Below are 12038 nucleotides of genomic sequence, written 5' to 3' on the forward strand. Positions count from 1 at the left end.
AAATGCTAAGAAGCCTATAGCTATAAAATGGAATTCTTAGCATTTGGAATGCACTAATCTCGTTATCACACTTAAGTAAAAGGAATCCTAATTTTGTATGGTTTATGATTTATTACGAGGTTTGCTATACCTTCTTTCCAAAAACAGGTCAAAGTGGTTTACAATCTAAAGTTAAAATCAGAAAAGAAAGACAACTCTAGATATAAGCAGTCGTGCATACCTATTATATAAATCCCTAAGGCAATGGAGGGTTGACTGATTTGTCTATGATCACAAGCAGTGGTTTATGTGGTTATTTGCCCACTGCTTTAACCACTAGGCTACTCCTCTCCAGTTAGGGTAGAGGGGAGGAGCGGCAGTGGATGATAGTGAAGGGGACTGATAAATGAGTTGCAAGTGCTGTGCGCTTTGCATCCAATTAACAGCGGGTGACTGAGATCAATAACAGCAAATAAGCTGTTCTAAAATTAGAACTCAGACAGGTCTTCAACCCCAACTTAGCTTTGATGAAAATGTCCCCAGGAATCATTCATCTTTGCAGCTATTTTTAGAGGAATGGTTTACCTGACAGCAAATGCTTGCCTGTAAATTATTATTGATCAAGAGCACAGCACTTCCTTTAAAAAAAACAACAAAAAACCCACTGTGTTTGATTAAGGACACAAGATCTGGTACATCTTACAGCATAAACATATTTAAGGGTCAATTCACCACCCCCCCCCCCCCCCCCACAACATTTGAAAATATGTTGCAAGCATATTGTAATTAATAAAAATAAGAATTTTTTTAAAAAGCAGGATTTTCTGAAATTCTCTTATTATTAAGAAAAAAGGTACTTGGCCACTATTTACACAGTTTTGTTTGTTCTTCCCCCCCCCCCCCCCCCCCCCCACTCAATCAGAACCATGTCTGAGATTTGGTGATAAAAGCCTTCATTTACCACTATACGAGATGTTCTCCTTATTTATAACTCCCCTCCTCCAATCTCAATACACTTAGAAGTCTATTTACTAAGCTGCATTATGGCAACAGCATATATAAAAGAGCAATTGACATATGCTGAAACCCTATATGGTATTAATTGCACCTAAAAGCACATTATTTCACCATAACACACTAAGAGGGGCATAATCAAAAGGGGAGCCCAAGTTTTCCTGAGGACGTCCTCACAGGACGTCCCGGTGAAGGGGCGGGAAAACCTGTATTATCAAAACAAGATGAGTGTCCATCTTTCGTTTTGATAATACAGTCGGAGACGCCCAAATTGCGAAATTTAGGTCGACCTTAGAGATGGTCATCCTTAGAGATGGTCATCCCCGATTTTCAGCGATAATGGAAACCGAGGACACCCATCTAAGAAACGACCAAATCCAAGCCATTTGGTCATGGAAGGAGTCAGCATTCATAGTGCACTGGTCCCCCTGACATGCCAAGACACCAACCGGGCACCCTAGGGGGCACTGCAGTGGACTTTACAAATTGCTCCCAGGTGCATAGCTCCCTTCCCTTGTGTACTGAGCCCCCAACCCCCCCCCCCAAAACCCACTACCCACAACTGTACACCACTACCATAGCCCTTAGGAGTGAAGGGGGCACCTACATGTGGGTACAGTGGGTTTCTGGTGGGTTTTGGAGGGCTCACATTTACCATCACAAGTGTAACAGGTGGGGGAGGGATGGGCCTGGGTCTGCCTGCCTGAAGTGCACTGCACCCACTAAAACTGCTCCAGGGACTTGTATACTGCTGTCATGGAGCTGGGTATGATATTTGAGGCTGGCATAAAGGCTGGAAAAATATTTTTTTATTTGTTTTGAGGGTGGGAGGGTATTAGTGACCACTGGGGGAGTAAGGGGAGGTCATCCCCAATTCCCTCCAATGGTCATCTGGTCATTTAGGGCACATTTTTGTGGCTTGGTCATTAGAGAAAAGGGACCAGGTAAAGTCATCCAAAACAAAATTTTCTTTAAGAAAGGTAGCACAGATACCCTTGTTACATCGGTTAGAACTTCTAACATTTTCAGCATTCAACACATTATGTTCTAAATTAACAGGATCTATGATGACTTCCGTAAATAATGTATATCCACATTTATTATTATCAGTATCCACTTGACAAACATAAGACCCTTTTTCTTTTGTTGTCACCCTATCCTGAAATTGATTTATTACAGGTTCCAACACCTCTAAGTCATATCTTTTTACCAAATTTTGATGCACAGTTTTTTCTCCATTCATTAAATTCCTAATTTTTATCACATTGGAGGTGTTACCAAAGATTTCTATTATCTCATATGGCTGCGTTTCCCATAAATCTTGCAATTTGTGCCTCCCGGAGAACCTCTGCCTCCGAAGTATCACCCAATCCCCCACTCAGAGTAGCTCAGTCCCCGTCTTCTGGTTATACTGTTTCCTCATTTTCTCGCTTTGTTGCTCCATTGTTCTTCTCGCCAATTCATAAGAAAATTTTATTTTCTCTTGATGGGAAGTCATCCAGTCTTCTAAATTCCCAATTAAACCTTAATCTCTTCCATCCTCATCTTCCTTCACAAACTGATCATACAGCACAAGACTTTCTCTACCTAGGAAGAGTAATGCAGGCGTGAAACCAGTTGCGAGATGTATGGAGCTATTATAAATTTGATTTAGCTCCGGGAGAAACTTCGACCAACATTTTTTCTTTTGCTCAGGGAAGGTACGGAGTATCTGATGTTCAGTCCGATTGAATCTCTCACACCTTCCATTCCCCTGAGGATGATAAGGGGTTGTTCAAGTCTTCTTAATCCCATACCAGTTACATAACTTCTTAATTAAGGACGATTCAAACGCTAAACCCTGGTCAGAATGTAACTTCTCAGGTGCCCTATAAGCTGCAAACCTCTTGTCAACTAAAACCCTGGCTATCCTTTTCACTGTCTGATTCTTAGTTGGCACTGCTACCATGAATCTGAAGAACATATCCGTCATCATGAGTACGTTTTCAAATCCCGCACTGTCCTTCTCCAACACTGTGTAATCTATCGCCAATACTTCTTGTGGACGTACCACATTGAAACAACCAAGTTCAGCCTTCTCCCTCGGGAATAACTCTTTGGAGTAGCAGCATCTTTTACATCTCCTGATCCACTGTTCCACGTTTTTTCTCATATTGACCCAAAATGATGTCTCCGCAAGTTCTTAAATGTAGTTTCCATGGCATAATGACCCATTCGATCGTGATAAGTCTTTAAAAGTTCATTCTTTAACTCATTCGGCACCACGACCTGTAGTTCATCCCCGCGTTACACAAGCCAAATGGCATGCGTGTCCATTTGAAAAGGCCGAAAGGAGTTGTGACAGCAGCTTTCTCCATGTCCTTAGGGAACATTCCCATTTGGAAATACCCAGAGGTCATATCCAAGGAAAAGAACCACTTCGAGGATCCCAGAGCATCCAATGATTCATCGATTCTAGGTAGCGGATATGCATCTCTGATGGTTACAGCGTTTAACTTCCAGTAGTTGCAACAAAATCTCAGACTCCCATCCTTCTTCCGTATCACGACTGCGGGTGAGGCCCACGGACTATGACGTCTTCTTAAAATACCTTGACCCACTAAGTCGTTTACATGAGCTTTCAATTGCTCAAATAAGTGTGGGGAGACTCTTCTAAAAGGTTATTTGATGGAGTTCACATTCCCAGTATTAATCTTATGAGACACGAGGCTTGAATAGCCGATGTCAGAATCGTCAGCCAATAATACCGATTTATGTTTCCATAAAAGTTCTCTTAGTTTCTGACTTGTTTGGGTAATAAATTTTCCCAATCTATTTTCATTTTTGATAATATTTTTCCCAGTTATCCTCCATCTCTCTGGACACCTCATAATTCTTAGAATGCACTATCGATTCCAGCTTATGTATCTCCGCGATTTGGTTTCTTCCAGGAATGATCACATCTCGCACTCCTATATTAATCATTCTCACTAATACATTTCCCTGCTGTTGAGTAACCAAAGTATTAGCTACCGTTATCTTAATCGGTAGATTAATTTTCCTGGACGCAGATACTAAAAGAGCCTCGGACGTTTTCCTAACTTTTTGGCATTTTCCTACTAATATCCTCTCTGACATGGCCGGTATAATTTGACCCACGCTTCCTTGCAGTTTCACGAAACCTTCGGACTCCCTGGACCTGGCAACATGTTTCTGAGAAATTTTCATTAGGATACCAGCAATCTTCATAGGCTCTAAAGTGAAGCAAGAAAGATCTCTAAATAATCCTTCTAAGTGCTGTAAAACGTTCATCCCAATGATTCCCTATATAGAAACGTTTTCAACTTGTCCATCCCAAAAATTATCTTTCACTATAAAGATACAATGCTTAGGTACCACCTGTCCCAGACACTGCACGTCAGCTTCGATGTATCCTAATACTGGAAGCTCGGTACCATTCACCGCTACTAGGGTCAGTCTACTGGCATCCTTTAAGCAATCAGAATTTTCAAAATTTTTATAAAAGAAGCTGGTCAAAATGGTCGACACATTGGAGCCCGTATCCACTGTACAGAGTGTTTCAACACCTTCTATTTTAACCTTTAACAATGGACTTGCTCCAATTGCACTTTCTCCAAAAAGTTCCTCTTCCTGAGATTCTTCCTGGTTAATATGTTTTTGCAATCGTATTACAGTCTTGGGATCATTTCCCTTTGAAGGTCCCGCCATCTCTGCACGCGTGTCCCCATTCTTCTGATAACTTCCATGAGCCCTTAAATCTTCTGAATCATCCCGATCTCCTCCAGAGTAGCTATGATTTAACTTCTCGCTCTGAAAATTACGTGCTATGTGTCCCGGTTCTTGACATCTAAAACAAATCAATTCCCCTGCAGGAGTTCTTGAAGCTTTCCAATTCTGATTGTATCCTGAATATCCTCCCCGAGAACTGGGATATCTCACACTATTTCTTTCCCTCCTTTGTCGCTCCCATTCTTCTTCCTGCCGTTCACACATTCTGGTGAACATGCTAGTAATCTGATGCAGCATTGCCACGGTGACAGGTTCTTCAGATCTCCCGTGATCACCTGCATCTTCTCTATTCCTTTGCAAAATCTTTTTAGGAGAAGATTCCCACTGAGCTAACCCCCTTTCCTCTCCAGCCCACCAAATTGCTGCCTGAATCAACTCAGCAAATGACATCACTGGGTTGTCCTCGCTTCCTTTTGAAACTTCACGCTTCAGGACTTCGTCGCATAACCCAATAATAAATTGCTCTTTCAGGGTTTCATCCGGGTTTCCCATTCTTTTTCTGTCTCTTTTCATTATAGCCTCCAATTTCTCCTGCAGCTTGTATGCAAAACCCTGAATGGTCTCCCTTTCCCCTTGACGATAATTATAGAATTTTTGAATCCGGATCCCTAAAGCAACTTTGTCTCCATAAACTTGCCTCAGTAGGTCATATATTGCCTCCACAGAACAGTCTCTTGGAAGTGAGTAATTGTATCCAACCATCATCCTCTTAGATGGTCTCTAACTACCTCTACCTGATCTTCCACCGGAACCCATAGAATTCTCAGCTGCGACTTCATCTTATCGATCTAATCCTCCACTTTAAGATCTTCTGGACCCTTCGGAAACCCATGGAAGTCAGGAACTGTTCGGTCTTGAGGGCTTACCACGGTATGAGTTAGAATCTGAGGAACCACATGACTTCCTGAAGCTTCACCGTCCATCCTCTTGTACGAAAGGAAAGCTGGTATCCCCCCGTAAACAAAATTCTCAGGAAGACACAAATGCAAGTACCCTTGTGACACTCCAAAATAAACCCCAATCCTTCTTCAGTAAATTTTTATTTGTACAGCCGCCTTTATCAGCAGATTTTTTTTTTCAAACAGAATTCAATAACCTGTAATAAACCCTCCAAATCAAAGGTTGCTTAAATAAATTTCACAATAAAACCTTTTGAGTCCCCCCAAATCAGGAAAAAATCCTGCCAACCATGCCAATTTTGTTGCCCCTCCCTCACGCCTAGGTTAGATGTATGGTAAGCACTGGGTTCTAATTCGCCCGTTGTTAGTAGTCGTGGCAGGCTACCAGGAACTCAGTATCCAGGAGTGGAGAGGGAACAAAAAAACTAACCCCATCTCTTCCCCATTTTCAAGTCCTTACTCAAAGCCCATCTCTTCTCCCTTGCTTTTGGTGCCTAACCACCTTCCCCATTCTTGATACCTAAACTGACTACATAGTTTGTAACCTTTAGATTGTAAGCTCTCTTGAGCAGGGACTGTCCTTCCCCATGTTAAACTTGTACAGCGCTGCGTAACCCTGGCAGCGCTATAGAAATGCTAAGTAGTAGTAGATTTTTCCCAGATTTTTATAAAAACACACCAGCTCACACTTCAGTTAAATAAGAAACATTTAATGTTTAAATACTTAACTTTATATATTCAGTACTAGAATCTGTCACTCATTAGCATTTATGTCTAAACCGTGAATGAACAACAATGTTTCTAATCTTTGACTAACAATTCTCTGTGCATAATAATGGAGATTCAGAATGTAGCGATTTGAGTGCCTATGCATTCCTTTTTGCAGGATCCTACTCAACCCTTCATCTCTATCAGATAAGTACCTTTTTGGTATCATGCATTTTCATCTATGTCCACAAATTTAGGACCTCTTCACTTCTGTTTGTTTTAACCATGTGAAGAATTTGATCCTTTGTCCACAACTTTTTTGTTTTACAGAACTTCAGCTCTTCTCAGGAAATTGAGAACTCGGATCAGTGTATTCTCTTTTCTTTTTCCCTCCCCCTCTAAAACAAATCCAGTCTCAACATCACTTAGCTCCATGAAATTATTATTCAGTGTCCCTGGACGCACATAACAAAGTCTTGCTTGCATGGGGGCCCGGAAATTTGTCCAGACGGTAATCTTCAGGCTTTCTCTTCTCCCTACACCTTCCTTAAATAAATAAAATGGGAGGCAAAACCCTAACTCCCTACAGTTCCAGGTTACCTTTATTCAGTGACATTTAATAACATCAAGACTGTGGCCCAGCTTCAACTGAAACAAAATATAAACAAAATTCCCTCTCTTTACATCCTATGCTATTTTATTGTGTCCCTAATCTAAAGGAGCGGTCCCACAACTCACTCACACATAGAGCATTCCATTTGTTTAGCTTTACTTCCCTCTCCACTCTTACATATAGGCCTCTGATTATCTTCTTATTCCCAGCAGTAACAAGACCTTACAACCAAACAGTTAATTCACCTGTCACACTTCTGCCATACATACCAAACTACTACTCCCCTTTTAGTTCAAGATTTTCACTCCAACCCTATTTAAAATTCTTCCTTTTTATTCTAAACTCTTTCCCTCCCCTATTAGATTACCAAATCTTAATCCCTCAATCCATCCGCCACAGACACCCAGCTCTCACATCCTCTCTCTCTCTCTCTCTCTCTCTCTCTCTCTCAGCTGTAGCTCCTTCTGGCAACTGCCAGCAGCAACGTTGCCCAGGCAACGGAACCATGGCTGGTGCATCAGAGGTCCCTCAGCCAATAAAAAACACTTTCAGAATTCCTTTTTTTTCCACTGACCTACGGAATCCTGCCAAGCCAAACTGAATCTCCATTTTTATTTAATTTTTCCCATAGGAAATAATGGAGAAAATGAATTACTTCCCAAAAAAACATACATACTTAACCTAAACTACACCAAATTTTCCATTACCATTACTCCCTACTGAATTATGATTTTAGTTTTCAAAAATAATTATTGTTAATGGCTGACCCCATAATAAACTCCAATAAACCCCTTTAAAAATCCCAAATTTAATGAAAATAAATATCAAAAATTAAATGAACCCATCCTCTACTTACAGCGTCAAATTTACAATTTAAACCCCAATTTAGACTCCTTTTTAGCTCCCCTTCCAAAACTCCCACTAAAAATACTTAAATCTTAAATTTAACCCTCTAGAAAAATTCAGTAAAATTCCCAGAACCCAAATCCACAAACAAAATTCAAATTCCATTAACCCTTTATTTTTTAAAAATCAAAATCCCAACTTCCACAATTTTAATAAAAACTAAATAAAAGTTTGGGCAAATAACCCCTTACCTTGTTCCGGAGGTCTGGATACAAAAATGGAGCTGAAATAAAAACCAGCCCAAAAACCGCCGATTCTCTGGAGCTCTGGCTGGACCATTCAAAAATCTAGCCTCAGGCCTTCGCGAGGCCTACCGGAGCTCCAGGTATACCAGTTTGCGCACATTGCGCGCGAATGCGCACACACACACTTCAGATACCCGGTACTATTTCATTCAGTTAGTGAAAAGTACCGCTCCACTCAGCCGCTGTTTAACTAGATTTCTGTACTGCTGCTGGTGGGCGTCCTCATGAGTCTGTAAAAAACCTCTCATAAGTGCTATTTCTAAATTAACCTTTTGAGTGAACTCTGTTCGTATATTAGAATAAGCACATATAATATACCTTATTTATTTATTTATTTGTTACATTTGTATCCCACATTTTCCCACCTATTTGCAGGCTCAATGTGGCTTACATAATACCGTTACGGTCTTTGCCAGTTCCGGTATGAACACATGCAAGATGATATTGTGGTAGAATAGGTTCATGTATGGTAAGTGTTCATGTATGTTAAGTATAGTGGGGGAACTTAGGGAAGGAAGAGGAAAAGATATAAATGTCCATTTCAGTCTTTGGTTTTATTATGTCGCAGGTGTCCAGGTTTTTATGTTGGGTCGGGGTGGGGTTTGCCTTTCTGAACAGGTTGGTTTTTAGTAGTTTACGGAAATTTAGGTGGTCAAACGTAGTTTTTACTGCTTTTGGAAGTGTGTTTCATAGTTGTGCGCTTATATAAGATTTATATTTGAGTCCTTTGGTGCTTGGGTAATGGAGATTTAAGTATGATCGTGCTGATCTTGTAATGTTTCTGGTTGGCAGGCCTATGAGGTCTGTCATGTATCCTGGGGTGTATATGGGTGAAGAGGGCACCTATATGTGGGTACAGTGGGTTTCTGGTGAGTTTTTGAGGGCTCACAGTTTCCACCACAAGTGTAACAGGTAGGGGAAGGTATGGACCTGGGTCCACCTGTTTAAAGTGCACTGCACTGCCCGCTAGACTACTCCAGGGATCTGCATGCTGCTCTATTAGACCTGGTTATAACATCTGAGGGTGTCGTAGAGGTTGGTAAGTACCATTTTATTTACCCTATTGGGGTGGGGGGGTTACTGACCACTGAGGGTGTAAGGGGGGGGGGTCATCCCTGAATCTCTCCAGTTGTGATCTTGACATTTAGGGCACCTTTTGTGCCTTATTTATTCTAAAAACAGGTCTAGACCCAAGCGCTTAGATTTTCACCCTGGACATTATCATTTTGTTCCATTATGGCTGTAAAATGTCCAAGTGTTAGGCACGCCCTAGGTCTGCCTTAATCCCACCTTCAAAACACGTCAATATGTTCCCTTGTGATATGGATGCACTGCATATGAATTTCATTTTGGATAGACATTTGCAAAACAGGTTTGAAAATACCAATTTGGGCATTTTAAGAAGATTTTTGTCCAAATGCTTCTTTATGGCACTTTTTAAACATTTTTTTCTTTTTTCGAAAATGGGCTCCATAGTAACCTATGTAACTTTGTAAGTCTATGTGCTTTGAAAATGAGCTTCCATGTCTTCTATTGTAGTTTTCTGTCTGTTCAATCTGACAATGTAACACTAATTTATCCTAAACAATAGATGATGTAAGGTCTTGCAAAGTTTGAACCTCTCCTTGAATATGTTGAATTTTGAGCAGAATGTTCAAGTTTTAGCTCATTCAAATTCTTAGAAAATCAGTCAGCTTTACTCACTAATGTAACAACTTTACTCAGTAATGTAGCAATTTGCAACCATTGAATCCAGTTTTCTGAGTGCCTGCCAAATGCTCTTTTAACACCAGCAGCCATTCCTGTGCTTACTCCGGAATTGTTGCATAAGAACATAAGAATAGCCATACTGAGTCAGACCAATGGCCCTTCTAGCCCAGTATCCTGTTTCCGACAGTGACCATTCCAGGTCACAAGTACCTGGCAGAAACCCAAACTGTAGCAATATTCCATGCTACCAATCCTAGGGTAAGCAGTGGCTTTCCCTTCCCCTCTCTTGCACAGCTCCGCCCATGGGTTGAATGCCCTTGTTTGGTCCCCTCTGACCAGTAACTTCCGCAAAATAGGGAAATCCTGTCTCTCCCACGGGGTCTGCCGGACATGGCAGATGATTGAATGCCGGAGGAGATAGTGTTACTTCCAATCCCTCGGCCTCCAACACTCCTTCACCTATGGCAACAGTAGGGGCAAACATCTCTGGTTCCGGATGAGGGTCTGGCAGCATACCTGATTATTGTGCTGCTGCATGTGGGAAGTCGCTTTGGCCACTGAGGGTGCAGTCTTAACCATCCCCTTCCTCTCCATATGTGACATTGATCCTAGGGAGGAAAAAAGAAAAAGTAACACCTTCGAAATGCAGTTCCGAATTAAGCCAAGCTCAGCCATCCAGTTTCATGTCGCCATCTTGTCCACTCCCCCTTATCACATTATCCAATGCTGAAATGTCTGTCTTATGTTTACCTTTTGTTGCATCCCAGCAAGTTTGAGTGGATTATGACATTTTTTTAACAAGTTACAGCTTCAGTTACATTTTTCTAATGTGGAAGAGGAATGTTTAGATAATCTATAGTGAAAGACAAATCAGCTTGGGTACCTTCAGGACCCTTGGATTCAGCATTGCTTACTTTTAAAAATTTGATACAGGAGGAGCTAATGTTTTGTTAGCAAGGAACAATACATGGAAGAAGTGTATAGACAGCTTTCACAGTCCTCCATGTATTTGAAACTGGAAGATGATCCTTCAGAAATCCCAATAAAAAGAGGTAGAGAAATGAAATTTCTTATAGTCTCTGAATTTAAGTTTTTGAATTTGAAATGTCCTAAGCTTCCAATTTTGTATATATTGCCCAAGATACATAAAAATCTCCAGATCCCTCCAGGATGTCCAATCATCTCGGTGAGAGGGTCTTTATTAGAAAGAGTGAGACAGCTTATAGATTATTATTTATAACCTCTGATGGTACATATGAAATCATACATGCATGACACTTTTCATTTTTTGAACCACATATAAGAAATTATGAATGTTCCTTCCTCCTCTTAGTTGGTGACATTAGATGTTAAAGCACTGTACAAAAATATATCACATGATGACACATTGGACACAGTGCACAGAAAAAAATGAAATAATGCCTGCATCCACATGTTATTTTATTTTCTTTCATATTAGAGCTTACTGCTATTGCTTTGCAATTCAATTCAATCATTTGTTTTTGACAATCAAATGAATTTGCAGCAATCTGGAATCACTATCGAAGCTTCTTTTGCTCTGAATTTAGCAAATTTGTTTATGTCTGACTTTGAAGACAAATGGGTTTATCCCTCTGTATTTTTTCAACATGTCACTATCTCCTGGATTCTATAAATGGCACAACAGATTTGTGCGCTGGTCCAAGATGTGTGTGTGCAAGTTAACGGGATAATGAGCTATTAACGAGCAAAAATTAGAGGCCAACTACCAATTATTGATGTTAATTGGCACCAATTAAAATATTTCATAATCATGTGTGCTTGTGAACTCTGTTCATTGTCAACCCAGACAGCAGCCCTGACTATGCCTACCGCTAAAGTATGCACGTCAGTATTTTTTTAAAGGTCTTTTTACATGAGTATGTGGTCACATGTGAGAAAAAAGATATTACCCACTTAATACACTGCTGCAGCCTGCTGGCAGAAATACACAGCCAGCAGCCCTCCTTCCCACCCAGTCTCTCTCTTACCCCATTCCAGCCTGTTATCACCCAGTCTTGCTCTCTCTTACAACACCATGTCATTACCCAGTCTCTCTCTTTTATCCTGTTCCTCCCTAACAGTCTCCCTCCTCTATTCCACCATTCCATCCCTCCCTTAAATCAGCCACCCCACCTCAGCTACCCCACCCCCCCT

The sequence above is a fragment of the Microcaecilia unicolor genome, chromosome 1 (assembly GCF_901765095.1).
Source record: "Microcaecilia unicolor chromosome 1, aMicUni1.1, whole genome shotgun sequence".
NCBI lineage: Eukaryota > Metazoa > Chordata > Amphibia > Gymnophiona > Siphonopidae > Microcaecilia > Microcaecilia unicolor.